The following is a 23203-nucleotide window of genomic DNA, read 5'->3' on the forward strand; positions in this document are numbered from 1 at the left end:
TCCTGTTTATCTCAGACCATTTCTCCAATTTGTCCAGATCATTTTGAATTTTGATCCTGTCCTCCAAAGCAGTTGAAATCCCTCCCAGTTTGGTATCATCTGCAAACTTAATAAGCGTACTTTCTATGCCAACATCTAAATCGTTGATGAAGATATTGAACAGAGCCGGTCCCAAAACAGACCCCTGCGGAATCCCACTTGTTATACCTTTCCAGCAGGATTGGAAGCCATTAATAACTACTCTCTGCCTCCTGCAGTACCCCACAGTCTTACTGGGTTTCCCCATACCAGGGGAACCCCCACTCCCTGTCCCCATGTCGCCTCAGTCATGGCTACTGCCAGTCTCTGTTTAGCCCCCGTGCCCTGGGGCAGACTGCAGTGTACCAGCCAATCATCACAGGCAACAAGGGGTCTGGACTGGCTGCCTTCATCCACCCTCTGGTTGCCCCTCGGCAAGCCCAATACCTAGGTAGGCCGAAAACTAGGCCCTGCAGCCTGAGGAGTTACTGGCCTAGGGCTTCCCAGCTCCTAAGGCCTTTCCCTAGCCCAGCCTCCCTCTAGGTCCTCTGGGTGAGTTCCCCAGCAGCCAGGCCTGTCTCCCTCTCCAGTCAGAGAGAGGCTGCTCCCGGTGGCTGCCCTGGCCTCCTTATAAGGCCCAGTTGCTTAGTTTGGGGGGTGGCCCCAGCTGCAGCCCCTTCCCCCATTCAGCTGCGGTTTTACCTTTTTCAGCCCCAGCCCTCTGCAGCGCTTTTCCAAGCCCTCCAGGGCCAGAGCGGGTGGTTACCCCGCTACAATGCCCAATACATCCAATACTACAAAACAATCCTGCAAGACTCCAATTATTTTGTAAACAAAAATGCAAATCAAGAGTTTCAAATTCTATTTCCTGTTAACATAGAATCATAACTCAAAAACTTAAAATTCTATCAACAACTCAAATACTGTGAACTCTGAAACATTTTCAAACCACCGACTATAGTTTCACAAAAACACATTTGACCTTCAGATATTAGTGCAAACAGATTGCACACACACACACACAAAATGCACTCAGGTAGCACTAAACTAATTCTCTTCGGTACCAATTTTTAGTTTTAGACTAAGACTTTAAAATGTCCACTGAAACCATCCATTAATGATTAAATTTTCTTTAGAGAAAGTGGAGCATAATTTAACAAGATTCTGTCTTCTAATAATTCCTCTGTTTAATCAGTGGATCAAAATGAGGCATTAGTGATTTTTCATTCTACAAAATGATTGACTCATCACCTCATTAACAATAGTACTACCATTGATACTGTATTGGTACTAATAGAACTATAAGACTACAGATGTTCTAGAAACATTCACAGGTCCAAAATTACAGACTGTTTGGAATATTTAGCAAGCATATGTATATGCAAAGAGAATTATATATTTATCAAGAAAGTGTCAAATTCAACATCATAATATTATGAAACAGAAGAATCTTCATTTTAAGTCTTTAAACGTTTTTTTCCTGTCCTCAACATAATTCTTTTTTTTTAAAACAAGAACTGCTCTCCAAAACCAATCAATATACTGACACCTAAGAACATACTTGGTAATTAGTACATTGTGAAAGACATTCTAACATTAAGTCACGATTGATAAAGCATTAAAATATTCATAAGTAGGATGATAAGATCAAAGTATGAATTGTCCATCCTTTTCTAATTCTCACTCTACAGTCACATTGATACGTAACCATTCTGATTGTCTAAGCAACAGAATCAAGATTAGTAATAGCAATTAAACATATGAAATTTTCTCATGCTAAAACAAATCAGTTAAAGGGTTTTGGTAACCTAGTATAGTTAGCTTTGTGTAAATATCTTGCAAACATCCCTACTCCTCAAAAATCCCCTATATACTCTGTATATATTTATATATAATATACATAGTTCCTGAGTAAATAGTTAAATCTGATTACTAGGAAGATTTGGCAAAAGATACAACTGTATCTTATTAAAACAGAATTTTAAATGAACGTTTAATCAAAACATTAAAATAAATATGGAATGTTTCTGAAAATGAAGAAAAAAATCAAAATGAGCCTTGCCACTCACTGGTTTCTCAGCTCATGGCTTGAGTCACAGCTGATACGGAGCTTTGGCTAAGTGGTTGAGAAAATGGTCATCTATTGCCCAGTTCCCCTGATTAATAAAATCTTTCTCTTACACAGAAGACTCTGTAATACCAGCAATATTAAAACTGCAATAACATTATTACAATAAATATTTGTCAACACCAGAATCACAATAATAAAATTGCAGCACTGATCCGCTGGATATTCTTATTTTTTCTGATGACCTAGCAAAAAAGTTCTCCATAGCACAAGTCAATTCACTTTCTTTCTTTTTTTCTTCCCTGCAGTTATTCAGAAATTGGTTTCTCATGTTTTTCTTTTTTGCTTCCCTGGTCTTCAGGATCTGCACTATTTTTTTCTTGTGTGCTGTTTCCTTTCAACCTTCCTTCTGTTTCACTGCCGTGCTTAAGGAGATTTTTGGTAGTCATCTGCAGGGCACACCATAAAGCAGTACGAGCCTTGCGTATGGAAACAGCTAACCCTTTAATGGCAGCTACCAGAGCAAGAACATCTAAAACGACAAGAATATGCAACCACATCACAACAGAAGTAATATACAACCATGACATCCATCAATTAGACAAAAATCTCTTGAATTCAGCCAGCACTATGTATTACAGTAATGAAATCCCACAGGAAAGACTGCACCCTGGTATTAAAGAACCATATTTCCAATATTTCTTTAGTTATATTCTAGGCTTTCCAATGCACCTAAGTTATGAGACAAATTCAGATTCCAGAACACGGGTTCTTGGTAACAAATGGTGCTGACGTACAAATCAAAGAAAAAAGAGAACTTTGTACTAACAATTTCCTTTCCTTCAAGATAGTGTGACAATCACATGTTTCAGAGCAGCAGCCGTGTTAGTCTGTATCCACAAAAAGAACAGGAGGACTTGTGGCACCTAACAAATTTATTTGAGCATAAGCTTATTTGTCATTCATTGAGTTCATCCCATTCACAACACAGAAATTCTTGCACACCTTAGAGGAGATTTAATCCCAAACCTGCAAGTCCTATACCCACCCTTCCTGCTTGGTTTAAAAAACGTAATGGGAGCTTCACTGGACGGAGAAAGCCAATGCCTCGCTCAGTGTGTATGTCCACCTTTCGGCCTTCAATCACAGAACAAACTGAATTACACCCTGGATGCATTGGACTTGGCAAGTATCCACTATGAAATCTTTAGGGTTCCCAGCAAGCTAGCAATAGACCACTTTCAGTCTCATTGGTCTGAAATCAAGATATTGGACTCTGTGCAATCTGGATTCAGCCAAGAACATGGAGCAAACACTGTATTATTGGCACAGATGGATATTCTCTTGATGTAGATGGTTGGAGGGCAGCCTTCCTCCTTTATCCCGGCTCTCTCTGCAACATTAAATATGGTTAACCATGGTATACTGCTCTGTGTAAGATACTTATTCCTTGTGGATAATCATAACAAATCAAAAAGTCACAAAGGAGAAAACACCTTGAAAGACTAACTCTTGCCTTGTCTCCTGCAAGATCTAATCTTCAGTTTGCCTGTATGGGATGAACGGTCTTTCCTATTGCATCTGGACTTGTTGGAAGGAGATGCAAGATTTAAAGTATGTATGGTCTTTCTGGAGAACATGTGTGGAGGAAGACAGACTTTGTTCTACTTGAAATTCTCTGCCATTCTCCTCTGGGCTACACAGATCACAATCACCACTTCTCGCTTGAAAATATAATCCACGATGAAGCCAAAACTGCCTTTTAACTAGTGCACTATCCACACAGGCTCTGGCTGGAAATGTGATTGGGGCTAGCATGGATAAAACTGCCAGAGATATTTGTCATTAAAGAGTCAATTCTTCCGTCCCTGTTTGGAATAAGGCAATTGCAGTGGAAGTCTACAAGAATCTGTCTACTCGCTCAAATGTGTGTGTGTAGGGGCGGGGGTTATGATAGCTTATCTAGTCTATCTGACATCTTTAAGAGGAAAAAGTCCACAGGATTAGGACGGTCTTATTTTTTCAACTGTGACTGTGGATTCCACTTTTGGAGTCTGGACTTTTCTATGTGGAATTTACTTACTGTTCTTGGTGGTGAACTCCAACTCTTCAACCCCAAGATTTGGGGAGTAAAGCCTGCTCTTTTCATTGCTAGCAGGATAGCACTAGCCCACAATATGCTTAATCTTAGGATCCTTGAGTTCTATCTTACATTAAGCGTTACCCTTCTCCCTTTTTTATTTTTTTTAAAAAGCAAAACCAAAAAACAAAAAAAAATTTTTTTTGGTGCCTCCAAATTGGATAGATGTGATCTCAACAACACCTGGTTTTGATTCACCAGTGTCATCAAAAATTCTTGCTTCCCATTCCTCAGCAGAAGCTGTCAATCGTGCCAAATTTGTACAGGAACTCCTCACTTAAAGTCATCCCGGTTAACGTTGTTTCGTTGTTACACTGCTGATCAATTAGGGAACATGCTCGTTTAAAATTGGGAAATGCTCCCTTCTAACATCATTTGGCAGCCACCTGCTTTGTCCACTGCTTGCAGGAAGAGCAGCTCGTTGCCACTAGCTGGTGGGTGGGTGGAACCAGCGTGGACCAGTAGCCCCCCTAGCAGCTCCCAGCTCCCCTAAGTTCTCTGTGCAGCAGCTGTCCCTCCCTGCACCCTTCCCTGCTGCCTCGTAGAGCGTGAGAGTTAATCATTGAGAGCTCAGCCAATTGTTAGTTCATAATTTAGCAGTAAGGCCTGCCCTGGGAAATATCCCACCCTCTGACTCCTGCACCTCAACCAAGCTTCACAGTCATCATCACTGTGTAGCAGTATTAAATTGTTTGTTTAAAACTTATACACTGTGTGCATGTGTGTGTGTGTATGTGTATATATATATAAAAAATTCCCTGGAACCTAATCCCCTCATTTACATTAATTCTTATGGGGGAATTGGATTCGCTTAACATCGTTTTGCTTAAAGTTGCATTTTTCAGGAACATAACTTTCCAGCGTTAAGTGAGGAGTTACTGTAGTGGTTTTGTGACAGACAAAACATCAATTAACGAGCAGTGTAAGACAAAGAGAATTTTTACTTTGTAAGCTAAGAAGGATGAAAGTCCACGCTCAATCACTATTAATAAAGAATAAGCTCAATTTTTTTAAAATGAAAATAATCTGCTTAAGGACGCTGAATTGCTTACTTGGCAGATATTTTTGTTTGGTATCAATTCCCAGTCATACGCTACCTTTTTACAGTGATAACTCTCATATCTACTTGTTAACTAACAGCATGCACTGAAACAAGAAGGAATTCATCCAGGGTCTTTAACAAAGTCTGATTATTTAATATAATAAAGAGGGCTTTTTTTTAACTGAGAAAATATCTTATGACAAGAAGGGGTCTAAAAATCAACACCACAAAACAGTAAAGTCTATGTAGAAATTACCTGATACAAGTGAGGGATTTTTCTCTTTTAAAGTCAAAAGCCCACGTATAGAGAAAGTTTCTGTTTAATGGAGTAAGTCTACCTGTTGCCAGGACAACATTTAAAATGTGTTACAAATTGAATTGTAGAACTACAAAGCAAACAAAAGTATTTACCCTTTTCATTATTATAACAAGATGCTCCTTGTCTCTGTGGTTTAGCAGCATTATGAATCTCATCTTTCCGCCTCGCTTGTGTAACATGAATAGCTTCCAAATGACATTCTAAAGTTTTGGGTATATTCTCATGGACAGGAGTACCACGAAGCCTTTCCATTTTTCTTATTAAGGTGAGCACCTACCGAATATATTGCAAACACCAAAAGAGTTAATTTTTCAAATCCTCCACAAAATAATAAACCCACAAACATATAACCTGATGTTACTCATCCTTGCAGAACATTCCATGCTGTAAGTATGCTTACTCTGGGCTGTTCTGATAACTGGTACCCAATCAAATGATCCACTCCTGAAGGGTTAGCAGGAAGTTGGAAAACAGGAGTCTTATCTGAGCGAGATCTTCGTGCTCCTGGAAAGTCTCTTGCAAGATCAGCTTCAATCTGAAGAGAAAGCACATACCTTTAAAATATTTAGAACAGAGTTTTATCTGATAGCCTAAGCTTTTCTATTTTTTCACTATGTAGATGCATGAGATGTGTCTGCTGTTTAAGTCTCTGGGGGCATTTAAAACAATAAGAAGTCATTATTAAACTTTAAACTGCTAACAACTGGCTGTAAAAATAAGGGTACTTCCAAAAATTCCAAGTACTACTTTAAAGCATAAATCTAGAATCAACATCTGTAACCAACAATCAATCTTGGGTACAGACCCAAGGAAATAGAGGGATCTTGCATAATCCTTGGAAGATTAAACTCTAACTTTGTCACACCTAATTAGAGATGTGAATTCCCAACTGCCTACTGAGAACACCATGTTAAGGGCTCTCAGAGACTCAAATCCAGGAACTACTAGCAAGTACATGAGATGCCCTCAATTGCTGTAGTGGTTGTGTTTGAAACCCCCAAGGAGAATCCCAGGTTTAACATATTGGCTTTGAGAAGATATCAGCCCTGAAAAGTCATCCACGTGGACATCAAAGTCACCCATGACAATAGGCCTAGGCAAATAAAGATGGGACAAAGCCAACAGACTGTGTTTTAGAGGGACATCTCTCTTATATTTGAAGTCAGATATAAACAGGGCCGGATGTAGGTTTTCTGACACCCCAAGCAAAAAAATGTTTGGCTGTCTCCCACCCCAGCCCTGGGCTCCCTGCCGCATCCCCTGCTGCCCCAGCTCTGGGGTCTCCCCCTCACCACCCACATACAAACACCCTGCCGCCCCAGCTCTGGGCCTACCCTCGTACTCCCTGCCACCCCAACCTTAGGCTCTCTCACCCTATCCCCACCTGCACCCTCCTGCTGTCCCAGCCCTGGACCACTGGTAACTCGCTCCCAGGGCGGGTCATTCAGCAGGAATTTTGGATGTGCACAGAACACAGACAGGATTGGTTCCCATATAGTTACAGAACTGCAGTAAAGTGCAACAATTTTCAGCTTGTGTGACTGAAGGATATCTGGATGCATATTATAAGACTGTCCTCCATAAATGAGGAAAAGCTGAGATGCCTTTATTATTCTTTTGTTCCACTCTTTGTTTCTATGGGGAATTTGCCAATGCAATATCACTGTCTTCCTTTTAAACAAATAAAACTAAAGGCAATGGCTGTTGAAAATAGCAATTCCAGTCCTAATAACCACTGGGAAGCATTTCTTGCTCAATTTTATCCTACTTTTTCTACAGCAAGTTACAGTGGATCAGTATATTTGATTTGGGAGAAATGAAGTAACAGCTGCCCAAACTGAGTTTGAGCACTCCTGAATTTTGAGGTGTTCAAATCTGGAAGGCAGGTGCTAGATTCCCTTTCTGAATATTAGCTACATCTGGAAAGGAAAAGTCAATTTTTGCTTCCATGGCTCAGAAGTGGAAATCCTCCTACGTGCCTGGTACTGTATCTAAAGCTGCCCAGGTCCAGAGCCTCCCCTCCCTTACTTTTCATTTTAAATTCTAGTGGGATCCACGTACCTCCCTTGCTAGGCTTCAGATAGAGAGGGCACTGTCCATTTAGTCCCCACAATTCCTTCTTTGGGGACTGCAAGGTGAGGTCATGCCATTATCCCTAATCCAGTCTGGTGATGTCTTCTGAAGGGGATATCTGGGCCAAAGCCTACTCCTTGAGGATACGACTAGGGTTATCATATGTCCGTATTTTCACATGTCCGGCTTTGGGGGTTTTAAATAGCAATTAAACTCTCAGAAGGTCTGGGATTTTCCTCCCAATGCACAGTGTAGCGCGGCTGACAGAGCAGCTCGGCTGGATCTTCCTCTGCCCCCCCGCTCCTCCCCTGCAGCCTCAGCCGGTAGTGCTGGGGGCGGGCAGGGCTGTGCACTCTGTGGGGGGAGTGCAGCAAGATGTCTGCGGCAGCATGTCTGGCTCTGTGCAGAGCCAGACACGCTAGTCTCAGCAGCATGGTAAGGGGCCTGGGGGTTGGAGAAGGGGTAGGGGGTTCCAGAAGGCGAGCAGGAGGGGTTGGATGGGGCAGGGGTGTGGAGAGGGGTCAGGACAGTCAGGGGACAGGGAGTGGGGGGGTGGATGGGCAGAGGTTTGAGGGGCAATCAGGGGCAGGGCGAGGGGGGTTAGATGGGTCACGGTTCAGGGGGGGCAGTCAGGGGACAGGCAGCAGTTGGATAGGCATAGGAGTCCAAGGAGTCTGTCAGGCGGTGGGGGTGTGAATAGGAGCCAGGGCAGTCAGGGGACAGATAGGGGGTGGGGGTTCTGAGGGGAAGTTAGGGGCAGGGGTCCCAGAAGGGGGCAATCAGGGGACAAGGAGCAGGGGGGTTGGATGGTTTGGGGTTTCGGGGGGGGCAGTCAGGGGGTGGGAACTGGGAGGGAGTGGATGGGGACGGGGTCTCCCTGCCCTTCCCAGTGCAGCTCTCCATTCACACCAAGCTGCAGCATGAGGTCTCAGCTACCTCACTCCCCCTCCCTTTCCTGTTGATAGCGGCCAAGGGAATGCTGGGATATGTACTTCTTTCCCTGCTCCAGGGCTGGTGCTACACGCAGGGAGCTAACCAAGGAACTACAGCTCCCAGGGGCCCCTGCTGGTTCTCAGCTCCCAGGCTGGATCCCTGCCGCCCCTGCAAATGAGCCGCCCCGAGCACCTGCTTGCTTTGCTGTTGCCTAGAGCCGCCCCTGAATATAAACAACCATCCTCTTGGCCCTCCCTCCGTTCATGCCAAACTGAGCACTATCCAAAAAGAACTGGACTAATAAAGGCCCTGTTTTACCAACCATCCAGGCTTACATCAGTGGTCTCTTCCACGATCCACGGATGGTGGTATCTATTGGCTACCGAGCTTGCACTGAACAACATGAACCAAAGAATAGGATCCATGCCACCAGATAACATAAGACACTTTGGCCAAAGAGGGTACTTGGTTAAGTAACCACTGGCATCAGGTGTAATTTAGTTCAAGAAAATTACTGCTGAACAAGTTGTCCTAACTCCTGTGCAGCTGAAAAACAAAAGGTGAACCCCAGTGTCATGCACAATTGTATGACATTCACGCTGTCTGCTATTTTCTTACAACTGTGCAGACTCAAAATAGATTGTTGTAGATGAGGCTCAAAATATTTAAAGTACAATGAAAGTCACCATATTGCAAAAAGGCAGCAAAACTGGCTCCTTTTCACCAGTAAATTGCAGGAATTTCTACTCTACCTAGCAGTTCCTTTATAATCACCTCCTACATACAAGTCTATCATGGGATAGATTATTACCTTTTTCCTCTCTTCCTTCAGAGTTCTGCTCTGTAGATAACACTTATCCAGTGGAATAACAATCTCATTAGCAGGCCAAAGGCAATTTCTTCGAGGCCTATACTCAAAAGGAGTTGGAAAGGCAAAGTATGGTGCACTTGATTCCTCACAAAATAGGCCATTTTGCTTAAAATCAGACATTAATGAGAAAGTAGTATGGCCACGGTAAGACAAATGAAAATTTCTATTTTGTAGAGAAGTTGTCAGAAGTAAATGATAGTCACAAGATTTACGAGAGCATTCTTTAGGATTCATATGGCTCTTATATTCAATGTTATTACAGGTTTCCCTCAAATTGAAGCTATTCTGGCCATTTTGCATGTGAGCTTCCTGTGGGTTTCTATTTGTTCCTCCAGGAAAACGATTTTCTTTGGTAAATGGTTGATTGAAAAAATAAAGTGGTGGGTGACTAGATGGCTGTGATTTATGAGAAGCTGTAAAATTTTCATATCTTTTAGAAACCAGATGATTTTCCTGGAACACTTCGCCCCATGTGCCATTAGTAGGTGGACTAGATAAATCATTGGAGTACTTTGCTTGCGCTTGTTCGTCATTTTTCATAGGTTTGCCTCTTGCTTGGTCAGTTTCCCAATATTCTTTCTGAATACCAGTGCCATCTTTCATTCGAAACTGAGAAGAAAAATAACTAAAATCAGAGCAATTCTTTTCATGGTCTCCATTTAAGCTCATCTTATGATAATTGCACACATGCTGATTAAACTGTACATTCTGAAACGCTAATCCTTCTTGCTGAAAGATGGCATTATTTTCAAAAGCAGGATTTTCAGGATAAATGTTCAAGATCCCAGCAGATGGCTGAGTATAAGGGTCAGAAGGAGAAAGCAAAGACTCTGTAAGATGGTCGTCAAACACTCTGTGTAAGTCTCCACAGCAGATAACTTTTGCAAGTGTCCTTGGTAACAGTCCCCGTGTGCCAATCGGGTTTGGAAAATCTTTACTTTGTAAACAGTGCTCAGAAGACAGACCTGACAAGTCACCATTGTTTCCAGTGTCAGATGCCAACATAGGGGGAAACAATCTCAACAGATAATTCCTGTAACAAATAGAATTGCACTTTTAGGAATGACCAAACACATTCATGTTACATTATAACTTTGTTCAGAGTTAAGTGTTCTTTTTTCAAAATGAAAAGCTACTACTAAGACATTTGCTAAAGATATGATTTCAAGCAGTTTTGTCACAGGAATTACTTATAAAAAACTATTAGCGTACTTAACTGTTCACAGCAGATAATTATTTCCTGAAGTCTATTTTTTATTGTTTTTCCTAGTCTACTTTTAATGTGTCACATTATGGTGCTTCAGTCTCAACTATTTGCCCTTCATATCTTCAGAAACTTCATTATTGATTCTTAAAGAGTTTCTGTATTGACATTTGAACTTCTAGAGCACTTTCCATAGAAAGAGTCCATAGAATTCTAAGACAAAATTAACCTTCCCAATATCTCCGCAAAGTTGATTCCTTATTTCTTTTTTTAATTACATTTTCCTTGTTCAAGAAAAGTATGTTTTTGCCCCCAGCAAGAAAACATTTATTTAAATCACTTGCTATAAGGTTTTCCAGTCATTGTTTTAAATATATACATCATCCTGCTCGAAGTTTAACAAAATTTGTAAGCCACCAGATACAGATTTGACTTCTGCAGTGCTTGAAAATGTCTGATGGTCTCTCCTCTTAGCAACCTTCTATGACAACTAATTATGTTTTAAGATAGGGAAGATAAAAATTCAAGAGAAATAATGCACTAGCAAATCACTCTCTTGATTTTTTCCCCCAAATACTAACTATCTAAGAGAAGTCAGTAAAGTCAATGTTAGCTATATAGTCTCCACCATTCTATTTTTTGCAGGGAGGAGGAGGAACTCAGATCCTCCTTGAGCAATTTCCTCACCAAATATTTGGGTGCAAGAAAGAGTGCAGCCCAGTCAGGAGGCTGCAGGACCTGCCAACAAATCCTACCAATTCTGAGAGATCCACATGCTCTATACGTCTGCACTGGTTCCGGGCCTCTAGTTCTTCCCCAAGCCAACTGCCACACAGTTCCAGTGGAGGTATGCCATCAGCTCTGGTCAAATTTGTTCCCTAGGACCCCCAGTGCAGGAGAGAGCTGAGGAAGCGTAATATAGCACTATGCTATCACATCTCTGTGAGAAGCTCCTTTGGGTACCAGAAGGAAGTTGGGTAATGGAGAAAAGCTGCAACAATGTATGTTACCCCACCCTTGAAGCATCCACTTCACTCACCACAGGGAGAGGTATCTGGCACGAAGAAGTTGAGGGGCAGAATTTCACCTCCCAGCATATGTTTTTTTAGAAATGATCAGGCATGGTAAAAATAGGAAGTGTATACCTTAAAAGCAGACATTTAACTCAAGCTATTTGGTATCACAGAAAAACCTTTCAAATTTTCTGCATAAACTCTGAGATAGAGACCCACTGATGGTTCACTACTTTGCATCAGCAATTCTTGACACACTCAGTACACTTAATACGCTCTTCTCACGATAGTTACCCAAAAGATGGCATGTTATATATTATCAGAAATATAAAACCTCACTGATCAGTAATATTCTTGCGTAATGGATGCAGACTTGTGTACAAAGAGTTCATCTGTGCTAGAATTACGTTCTTAACATGAGTTTGGCGAGCAGGCCATAACCCAGTCAGCCCTAGACAAAGGACTGTGTATTTTATGTCTGACCAGCCTGCTTGTCCGGCAGACATAAGGAAGGCACATTTACATGCAAGATAAACAAAGCCATAAGGACAGCAAGTGGAAGGATGGAAACTGCATCTCCAGGAAGCCTTCCTGTCTCGAAGCAGGATCAATGAACTTTGAGAAGCTATAGGGAGAGAGAAAAACCATTTTGGCACTGTCATAAAGAGATAGTTAAAGGTTAATGCCTCTTTTACCTGTAAAGGATTAAAACGTTCACCTAGCCTAGCTGACACCTGACCAGAAGAACCAATGGAGGAACAGAGTGGTTCAAAAAGGAGGAGGGAGGTTCCCTTTGTCTGGGTCAGTTTCACTTTGACTGGAGTGGGAAAGCTCCAGAATTCAGCCTCTTATTAAGTAGTGAGTATCGGTGAAGGAAATAAATAGCTTTAAGTTTATTTCTTTGTAACTTGTCTTGTGCAATTAGAGGAACAATCAGATTGGGTATTTGGATATTTCTTTTTGTGTAACTAAGGTTTTGCCCAGGGGAACATCCTCTGTGTTTGGAATCTGTTGTCTGTGAGAGTAGCTGGTATCCTAATCTCTCCCAGAGGGTTTTCTTTTACCTTTTTTTTCTTTAATTAAAGGCCTTTTTTTATATATACCTGATTGGTTTTTTCCTTGTTTTAAGATCCAAGGGAGTTGGATCTGGATTCACCAGGAGTTGGTGGAAGAAAGGAGGGGGGATGGTTAATTTCTCCTTTTTTTAAGATCCAAGGGGTTTGGATCTGTGTTCACCAGGAAATTGGTGAAGTCTCTCAAGGCTATCCGGGGAAGGAAAGTAGTACTTGTGAGTGGTGGCAGCCAGACCAGATCTAAGCTGGTAATTGAGCTTAGAGCTTCTCATCCAGGTCCCCTACATCTGTACCCTAAAGTTCAGACTGGGGAAGGAACCTTGACAGGCATCATTACTTGAGGAGCTAAAGGGGTCAGAGATCGTGAAATCACAGAATGGCGGATCCTGCAACTCAAGTGCTTGAAGTCCCTGGGAATTAAGTATAGGTGGGAAACCTGTTGAGGACAAGATTGCAACTTGCAGAAATTAAGTTTTAATCTTAAAATTGTATTTTTACTCATTTGCTGGTAACTCTTTCTCTATTTTCTATATTTGGTATCACTTAAAACTATGGGCTTTTGTTTAATAAATTTGTTTTTACTATAAATCAATTCAGTGTTTTGATCAAAACTGTGTTTGTCAAACCCCAGTTAAACTAATGAGCTGTTGTCTACTATCTCTTTTAAGGAGCAGTTCCAGGAGAGGATGGGACACTACAGGGAACAGAGTTTGGGGGAAATTTGGGACTTGGGGGACAGGACAAGTTTTGCAGTCACGCTTCTGTTACATACGAATACATATTTTTTGCATTTGAAAAACAAAAATGGTAGAAATTTAACTTTCATGTTCCTACAATATGATTTGTGTAGATCCCACTAGCAGACTTCAGCACAGTTGTATAATTAAAAGTATTATTTAGTCAGACCCCAAAGTACCTTACAGAACATAAATCTGGTCCCTGCTCCCAAATACTTTACAGTCTAAATAGACAAGACAGATGGATGATATGGGAAGAGATACAACACTAATGTTTTGTTTCTGATGTTATCTTATTCAGCTGATTGAAGAAAAAATACTGATTTGCAGGACTGGCTACTCTTCAGGGGATATTTTTTGTTCTCTTAGATATTATAGCTCATAAATCTTGGAAATAGATAAACAATTCAAAACATTCTGAAATGTATTTTCAGAGTAGCAGCTGTGTTAGTCTGTATCCACAAAAAGAACAGGACTCCTTGTGGCACCTTAGAGACTAACATATTTATTTCAGCATAAGCTTTCGTGAGCTACAGCTCACTTCTTCGGATGCATCGGATGTAGCTCACGAAAGCTTATGCTGAAATAAATTTGTTAGTCTCTAAGGTGCCACAAGTACTCCTGTTCTTTTTGAAATGTATTTGTATGTCTAGACATTATAAAAATCTTCGGGATTTTATACTGATTGATCATTGCAGCTAAATCATTTTGAGTAACTGGCCTTCAGCTGAAGAATTTTGCCATAGCAGTTGGCACAGTGCCTTTTCCACTCAACTAAAACAAATGTGGAAGGTATTATAATGAGTTTTTTTAATAGCCTTGTGTATATATAGTTAAAACTCCCTCTATAAGCCCTTCCACATTTGGCTTAGTTGAATGAAAAAGGCTATCTATGCGACAGTCAAATTCTTCAGTTGGAGGCCAGTTACTCAAAATGATTTAGCTGCAATGATCAATCAGTTCAAAATCCTAAGATTTTTATAGTATCTACAAATACAAATATATTTCAGGATTCAGGGTAGCTGCGTGTTCGTCTGCATCCACAAAAAGAACAGGAGGACTCGTGGCACCTTAAGAGATTAACACATTTATTTGAGCATAAGTTTTTGTGGGCTACAGCCCACTTCATTGGATGCATGCAGTGGAAAATACAGTAGGAAGATTTTTATATATATATACATATATATATATATATACACACACACACACACACACACCTAGAGAACATGAAACAATGGGTGTTACCATGCACACTCTAACGAAAGTGATCAGTTAAGGTGAGCTATTATCAGCAGGAAAGGAAAAAAAAAACCTTTTTGTAGTGGTAATCAAAATGCCCATTTCCAGCAGTTGCTCACACCTTCTTGGCAACTGCTGGAAATGGACAATTTTGATTACCACTACAAAAAGTGTGAATTTCTCTCCTGCTGGTAATAGCTCACCTTAACTGATCACTCTCACTACAGTGTGTACTGTTTCATGTTCTCTGTGTGTGTATATATATCTTCCTACAGTATTTTCCACTGCATGCGTCCGCTGAAGTGGGTTTTAGCCCACGAAAGCTTATGCTCAAACTTGTTAGTCTCTAAGGTGCAACAGCTAGTCCTATTCTTTTTGCAAATACATTTCAGAATGTTCTGAATTATGAGCTAACTCTACCTTCAGATATATCCACAGTCATACCTCCATTAATCCTCTTAATAAAATGAAAATAACGAAAGACTTTCATTTCTTTTCCAGTTGCCATCTGCTGATAGAAGGATGAACAGAAGACTGCCTTTCTACTTTCGTTTATTCCAAGGAAGTACTAGTAACAGATCTTTACAATTTAACTTGATGACAGCTTATTTAAATGATGATATCTTAAAACTCAGTACTACATCAGACAACACCTAAGTTGTCTTGTCAAATGTCTACTGGTAAGTAAAAGATATAAAACTTTAAATTGGAAGAAACAACACCATGCAAGTTTTCAGTAAAAACTTACCAATCTGTAACTGGGTCTGGCTTGTGTGCCTCATCTAGGATACTCGACACTAGCCTAAACATCTCTGGGCCACTGCCAGAGTAAAACAGACTTATCTGTGCTCTGAAAAATAAAACCCAGAGAGATAGGATCATATCTTCAGGAGAAAAAACAACCAATAAAGAGGAAACACACAAAAGTTTACCTTCAGATTTCTTTAGCTGTAACATATTATAAATAGAGGAGGGGGAGAAAAGGAAGCATCCTCACTCACAAGAATTAATGGAATAATGTTCTTTGCAGATGAGAAGCTAAGTATTATCTTCTAGCATACCTTGACCGTAAACACATATTTGAATAACTGGCACATTTTAAAGCACCAGGATTGTGGCCCCTTGTGCAGATCTCAGCCCTCATGCACGAAGCATTGGTTTTGGGTTCTAGAATGCTTACTGGGGAGTTGTATGCCCACATCCTTTCCTTGATTTGATACAGTTAACTTAGGACACTGTAATACATCTAAGGAGTGGACATTGTACCTCTCATTTGCATTTCTTTGTCATCATGTTGCCTGCTCACCCAGCTTATTTAGTTTCCTCTAGTCCTGACTAACCTAAGGAATTGTGCCAGCTAAAAATTTTGCTACCTCACTGCTCGCCCCCCTTTACAGATCATTAATACATTAAACAAAAAGGAGCCTAGTATGAAACCTTGGAGGCATCGTACGGTTCATATTTTGACAAGACGAAAATTGGCCACTTACTCCTAAACCTGGCCTACACCTAAAACTTAGGTCAACCTAACTATGCTGCTTAGAGGTTTGAAAAAGTCACACTCCTAGAAAACATAATCAAGCCGATCAAAGCCCTAATATAGACACCAACTAGGTCAAAAGAAGAATTCTTCTGTCAGCCTAGGTAGCACCTCTCAAGGGAGTGAATTTCAAAAAAACCCTTTCTATCACTGTAGCAAGAATCTACACCACAGCTGAGCAGATGCAACTGTAATACTTGCAGTATAGACATAACCCTTTGCTTCCTAGCCCCTATTCAGATTTTGATCTATAAGAATACTTCGCCTCTCAGTCCGTGACTACTTAGTCTCTTTATTGAGGGACCTGGACAATGGCCTTTTTGGTAGTCCAGATAAACATCAACCGGTTCTCCTTTATTCACTATTTCATTGACATGTTCAAAGAATTTCAATGTGGAGTCCTCATGGCACCTTGGAGACTAACATTTATTTGGGGATAAGCTTTCGTGGGCTAAAACCAACTTCATTAGATGCATGGAGTGAAAAATATAATAAGTAGGTATACATTTTCTATCTGCTGATACTCACACCTTCTTGTCAACTGTTGGAAATGGGCAACGTCCGCCTTGATTGCATTGGCCTTGTTAGCACCACAAAAGCAATTTTCCCTCTCTTGTTAGTCACCCCTTCTGGTCAACTGTTCAGAATAGGCCACTTCCACCTTAACTGAATTGGTCTCATTAGCACTGACCCCACACCTTGGTAAGGCAACTCCCATCTTTTCATGCGCTGTGATATATATACGGCTTACTGTATCTTTCTCTCCATGCATCTGACAAAGTGGGTTTTAGCCCACAAAAGTTTATGCCAAATACATTTGTTAGTCTCTAAGGTGCAACAAGGACTCCTCAGTGTTTTTCCTGATACAGACTAACACAGCTACCCCTCTGAAAAGAATTTTAAGACAATAATGAGACATTTTCCTCTCTAGAAACCATGCTGGTAAAACTCCATCATACCATGATCCTTCAAACATTTTGTTTTCTCTTTTAAATAGTTATTTCAATAAATTTGCCAGGCACAGATGCAAAGCTTTGTGAATCGTAATTCCAGTCACCCACAGACCCTTTTTAAAACGGATGTACAAATTTGCTGCCCTCCACTCCTGTGAAACAGTGGCTAACTTAGATACCAGTCGAGCTAGTTCTGATACCTGGAAACATATGGAACAAATTATTAAACAATCTCGCTGTAGGCATCTAGAGGATAACAGGGTTATAAATGGAGTTGTCAAGAATGAATCATGCCATATTAACTTGATTTCCATTTTTGTCAAGGTTATTGGCCAAGAAGTTAGAGGGAAGCCGTAGGTGAGAGACATTGATGTTATTAAGGCTTCTGACACTGTCCCAGAGGACATTCTCATCAGCAAACTAGGGAAATGATTAAATTACTATAAAGTGGGTAAAAAACTGGTTGAAAGACCATACTCAAAAAGTAGTTATCAATGGTTCTGTGGCCAACTAAGGGATGTATCTACTGCCTGCAGAGGTCCGTCCTGAAGCTGCCGCTACTCAATAGTTTCATTAATTACTTGGATAGTAGAGTGAAAAGTATGCTTATAAAATCTGAAGATCCCACCAAGATGGGAAGGATTGCTAACACTTTGGAGGGCAGGATTAGAATTCAAAACAACACTGAAGAATTGGTCTCGAATCAGTAAGATGGAATTCAGTAAAGACAAGTGCAAACTCTACTTGAGAATAAATAGAGCAATAACACCTACAAAATGGCAAATCACTGGCTATGCAGTAGTACAGCTGAAAAGGATCAGGGGGTTACAAAGGACCACAAATTGAATAGGAGACAACATGAGGCAGTTGCTAAAAAGGCTAATATTCTGGGGGAGTCTAGAAGACATACTAAGTAATTGTCCCCCTCTACTCAAAAGTGGTGAGGACTCAGGTGGAGTACTGTGTTCAGTTTGTGGCACAACACTTTAAAAAGATGTGGATAAATTGCAGAGTCCAGAGGAAAGCAAAAAAACTGATAAGAAGTTTAGAAAACCTGTTCTACGAGGAAAGGTTAAAAACACTGGGCGTGTTTACTCTCAAGAAAAGAAGACTTACGGGAAAGTTTAATAACTGTCTTCAAATACACTGAGGGCTGTTATAAAGAGGGAGGTGATCAACTGTTCTCCATGTGTTGTAAGTAAGACACAAGAAGAAATTTTTCTACTCTACTGCCTGCCAATAATGGCCTCAGCTGGAGTACAGTGTCCAGTTCTGGGCACCACATATCAGGAAAGATATGGACAAATTGGAGAAGGTCCAGAGCACAGCAAAGCTCTAGCAAACATGCGTATGAGGGAAGATTGAAAAAATTGGTTTAGTTTGGAGAAGAGAAAACTGAGGGGGAACATGATAATAGTTTTCAAAAAAAGATTGTTACAAGAAGGGAGGTGAAAAATTGTTCTTGTAAACCGCTGAGGAGAAGACAAGAAGCAATGGGCTTAAATTGCAGCAAGGGAGGTTTAGGTTGGCCATTAGGAAAAACTTCCTGTCAGGGTGGTTAAGCATTGGAACAAGTTGCCTAGGGACATTGTGGACTTTCCTTCATTCAAGGTTTTTAAGAACAGGTTAGACAAACACCTGTCAGAACTGGTCAGTCATGTAGTCCTACCTTTAATGCAGGGGACTGGATTAGATGACCTAATGAGGTCCCTTTCAGTCCTACACTTCTGTGATTCTTCACAATATTCTCACCAGTGAAGACTGATTCAAAAAATAATTTAACTTCTCAGCAATGCTTTTATCTTCCTTAATCTCTCCCTTTAACCCCTTGAGTGACATCATCTGGAGTTCCTCACTCCCCACCCAGGAAGACTCTTGGAAACATCTGAGAACAAAGACTGACCTGGGGGAAGTTCTGGACCTAGGCTAAAGGATTTCTAGCCTGTGAATAAAAGACAAGGGGATTCCAAGCTGTAAAGCAAGTGCAGCTTGGCCCCTATTAACCTGCAGCCTCCTTGTATCATTTCGCTGGACAAAAATCTGCTAATTCATATCCAATCTATTTGGTATATTAAGGTTAGTTTGTGATTTTTATTTATTTGCTAGGTAATGTGCTTTAAGCTGTTAGACCAGTGGTTTTCAACCTTTCCTGATTACTGTACCCCTTTCAGGAGTCTGATCGGTCTTGTGTACCCCAAGTTTTACCTCACCTAAAAACTACTTGCTTACAAAATAATTATGTAGCCTGTTGTAAAACTAGGCAAATACCTAGATGAGTTAATGTACCCCCTGGAAGACCTCTGCGCACCCCTGGTTAAGAACCACTGGACTAGACTATAAACCCCAGAAAGCCAGCATATGCACGCTTACGATACAGGTGGTGATGAAGATCCACACGCATAAGTCCCCTAACCTTCATCCATTTGTGTTGTACAGTAACAACAGGAAGAAACTGGCATTCACTGTGCCCCTGCTGTTACAGAAGACAGCTCCCTCTGTCACCACAAAGGATCATAACGATGTGATGTAACAAGGAGGCTTTTTCAAAAGGTAAATATTTGTCATTATACAAAAGATCAAGATTTGTCTGATACTTGACTTTCCCAGTACGTTCCCTAATAAAGATATTTTAGGTCACACATTAAAAAAGTATAACCATGATTTCCAGAGTTATTTGAGAAATACTATTACATTCTGGTAATTTCTTGCCCATGAGTTTCTGTAGTTATCCCATAACGTCTTCCTTATAATACTTAGGAACCAAACCCTCACACTCCTGCCCAATACAATTTTCAGCCTTCCAGAAAACAGCCTAAGATTACATTTATTCAATACCTTTCTTTTGTGCAGTACTGGAAAGAAGTGGGTGTGTTGGTATCATCTCCACACACAGACCGATTACTAGATAACCAGGATGATTCCAGAGGTGGGGATGGATTTGTGATCTCTCCTAACAACGGGTAGAATATCCACGTGTCCATTTTTGTTTCTTGCCGTTTACCTGAATTGGAAAGAGAGAGTGACCAGTTTTACCATAAGAGGAGTTGATGTAAGTGAACAACAAAGGGCACCTCTTTTGAAAAAAGGAAGTTGGGTTTTTAAAAGAGGCAACATTGTTTCCTTCTGAAAACTTTGTATCTGCCAATGCATACATCTGATTGAAAAATAAAAATCAGGATGTGTTATTTACATCAGTTTTTCTTTTAAAAAATAAACCTATTTAAAATTAAATTTGAAATTGTGACAACTTATGTTAAAGCTTAAATATAGTATAATCTATTAAAATAAACGAACTCATATTAAAGCAGTACATGTTTATGCTGAAATTCTAAAGAAAGTTAAGCCACTGAAGTGATGGAATTCGCTGTGCTGAGCACTGGAAGTACATTTGTTGAAGTGTTAACTAGATTGTGATAACAGACGCCTCTTACAAAGCGGCAGAGAGAATATTTTCTTTATTTCAGCTTATTCAACTAGTTTGTTCAATGGCTACTTCACTGAAAGCTGAGAAATGGATTCAGAATAAAAAAACAGGAGGCAGAAAACCTGCTTTCCTTTCCCAGTCTATGCCCAAGAACTAGGTGAGAAAGGATGAGAGCTCCTGTTGGTAAAATCTAAGGGAAATGGTCAGCAGAAACCAGCAGTTCAATTCTCTAACTACAGATAATATTCCTTGATCAAATCAGCTTTCAATGAAAATACATTGTGCTAATCTTACACTATAAAAAGCATGCAGCACATTTCAGGCAGGTTCAGGGCTGGCTCCAGGCACCAGCAAAGCAATCAGGTGCTCGGGGTCCCATGTGCAAGGGCAGATGCAGCCTGGGAGCTGAGAATCACCAGGGGGCCCTGGGAGCTGTAGTTCCTATAGAGCCAGTCCTGGAGCAGGGAAAGAACTACATTTCCCAGCATTCCTTTCTGTGCACTGCTGGGAAGAGGTGTGGTAAGTTTTCAGGTTTTTCTCCCTTTCAGTGGAGAGGGCGGGAAGAGCTGTTGCTGCAGACACGTGGTGCGGGAGGGCTGGAGAGACAGCTCTGGAATTGACAGTTCTTGTATTTTGGAAGATTATTTCAAAAGTTTCTGGGGAGCTACAATGGCCAGGAGAGTGAAGACAATACTAGAAGCAGGAGAAAGAAAGATCTTTCTTTACTTCTTTGGCCATTGTACAGTGAAGTGTGAATAGCCGGCTTCTATTTTCCCCCTAATTCTTATATGTTCTTTGCCCTGTTAGGCTGCTGTAGCACCCCAGAAACGTAGGTCAGCGGAAGAAAATGGGGAAAATGCCAGGAAAAAGCTTCCTTTTTTTTGGTGCACCTTTCTAAGTTTTGTAAAGTTAACATCTATTTTTGTCCTTTTATTTAAAGTTAAGTCAAACCCATGCTTCAAGGTATTTCATAACCTGCCATGTCTAGAAATTCTTTTCTACCAATACAAATGGCTTCAGGACCAAATACACTTTTCTCTGCACTTCCTGTGGGCAAGTGAACAGAAAAAACATTTTCAATCCCTGTAGAGATTCTTGAATGTAAGCAAATGCTATGACTGGGAATTACCACCTTAGAGCAGTGCCGCCTTCTCTTCCTGCTTGCAAAGAACTAGAAATGAGCTGTATGCAGATACCTCATCAAATATTTCTTTTCTTTTCACAGTGCTATTAGAAGAAACAACTGTCAGGACACCTGGACCAGTAGGAAAGAGGATTTTGTAATTAGCTTTAAGAACTAGGCCAGGCATGTAGGTTCCTGCAAACAAGAAACTTTTTTTTTTTTAAGCAGCATACATCCCTGGGGTTAACCTTTGCTTTTTGACACAACTTCCTTAAATGCTTTACTATCATTAATAGTCAGTAGGGCTCGGATGGTCAAATGTACGGTGTATGTTTAAAATATTTTTTTTCATTTTTATAAGTAAGTTGACATTAAACTTTTATCAATAAACTTTTGGTAACCGAATTGTTTTTCTTAACTATGTGAACAATGGACTGTATATTTTTTTACAGTCTGAAACATACCCACCAGATAGATTTTACCTCTCAACTATGTTAAGCGTGTCTGAATGAAATTTGTATTTGTTTCTTATTGGCATATTCCCACTAATTTTGTGGGGAGGAATTAAAACTAATTTCATTGTAATTATACCAAATCTGCTGTGGTATCTAAATTGCAGAGTTGTCTTCTTGATTAGTCAGTGTCGCCATTACAGTAAAAAGATGCATACAGTGAAGTGCAAGGCATTAACACGTTTATAGCTGTTACCACAAAAGCTGCTCCCCAAACCACAGGGGGAAACCCCAGCCCTGGGGCGGACTCACCTGCACTCAATTGGGCCCCCTGCGCCCAGCCCCCAGCCTGCAGGATCATGCCAAATCCACCAGCAGCCACATAGGCAAGGCCTGGCCTGGCAGCGGGTGTTCAGCTCCCACAGGCTTCCTCCCTGGAGGACCAGCAGCCCCCAAAGCCACAGCAGGAGACCCCGGACCTGGGCCACACTCTCCCAGACTCAATCAGTCCCCCTGCACCCGGCCGCCGGACTGCCCCAAATCCACCAGCGACCTTGCCTGGCGGGATAGATGGCAGGTGTCTGGCTCCCTCCCGCTTGCCCCGTTCAGGACTCACAGCCCCCAAAGCTGCTTGGGGCGACACCAAGCCTGGGGTGGACTCACCCGGAGCCATTCAGATCCCTGCGCCCACCTACCAGCCTCCAGGACCACCCCAAATCCACCAGCGGCCACCCAGGAGAGGCCAGGCCCAGCAGGACAGACGGCAGGTGTCCAGCTCCCGCAGGCTTCCTCCCCGGAGGACCTGCAGCTCCCAAAGCCACAGGGGAAGATCCCAGACCCAGGCCAGACTCTCCCAGTCTCAGTCGGTTCCCCTGTGCCTGGCCACTGGCCCCCAGGACTGCCCCAAGTCCCTCTGCAGCCTCTCAGGATGTGCCCACTTGCATACTGCTGCTCTCTGCCTATGTCTAAGTGAAGCTTTCT

The 23203-nt window shown here is 41.3% G+C and overlaps 1 pseudogene; it reads right to left on the bottom strand.

The window, feature by feature from the left end:
- Positions 1-2394: 2394 nt before the first annotated feature.
- LOC127033545 (uncharacterized) lies at positions 2395-22583 on the bottom strand (annotated as a pseudogene).
- Positions 22584-23203: the final 620 nt, after the last annotated feature.

The sequence above is a fragment of the Gopherus flavomarginatus genome, chromosome 13 (assembly GCF_025201925.1).
Source record: "Gopherus flavomarginatus isolate rGopFla2 chromosome 13, rGopFla2.mat.asm, whole genome shotgun sequence".
In the NCBI taxonomy this organism is placed as follows: domain Eukaryota; kingdom Metazoa; phylum Chordata; order Testudines; family Testudinidae; genus Gopherus; species Gopherus flavomarginatus.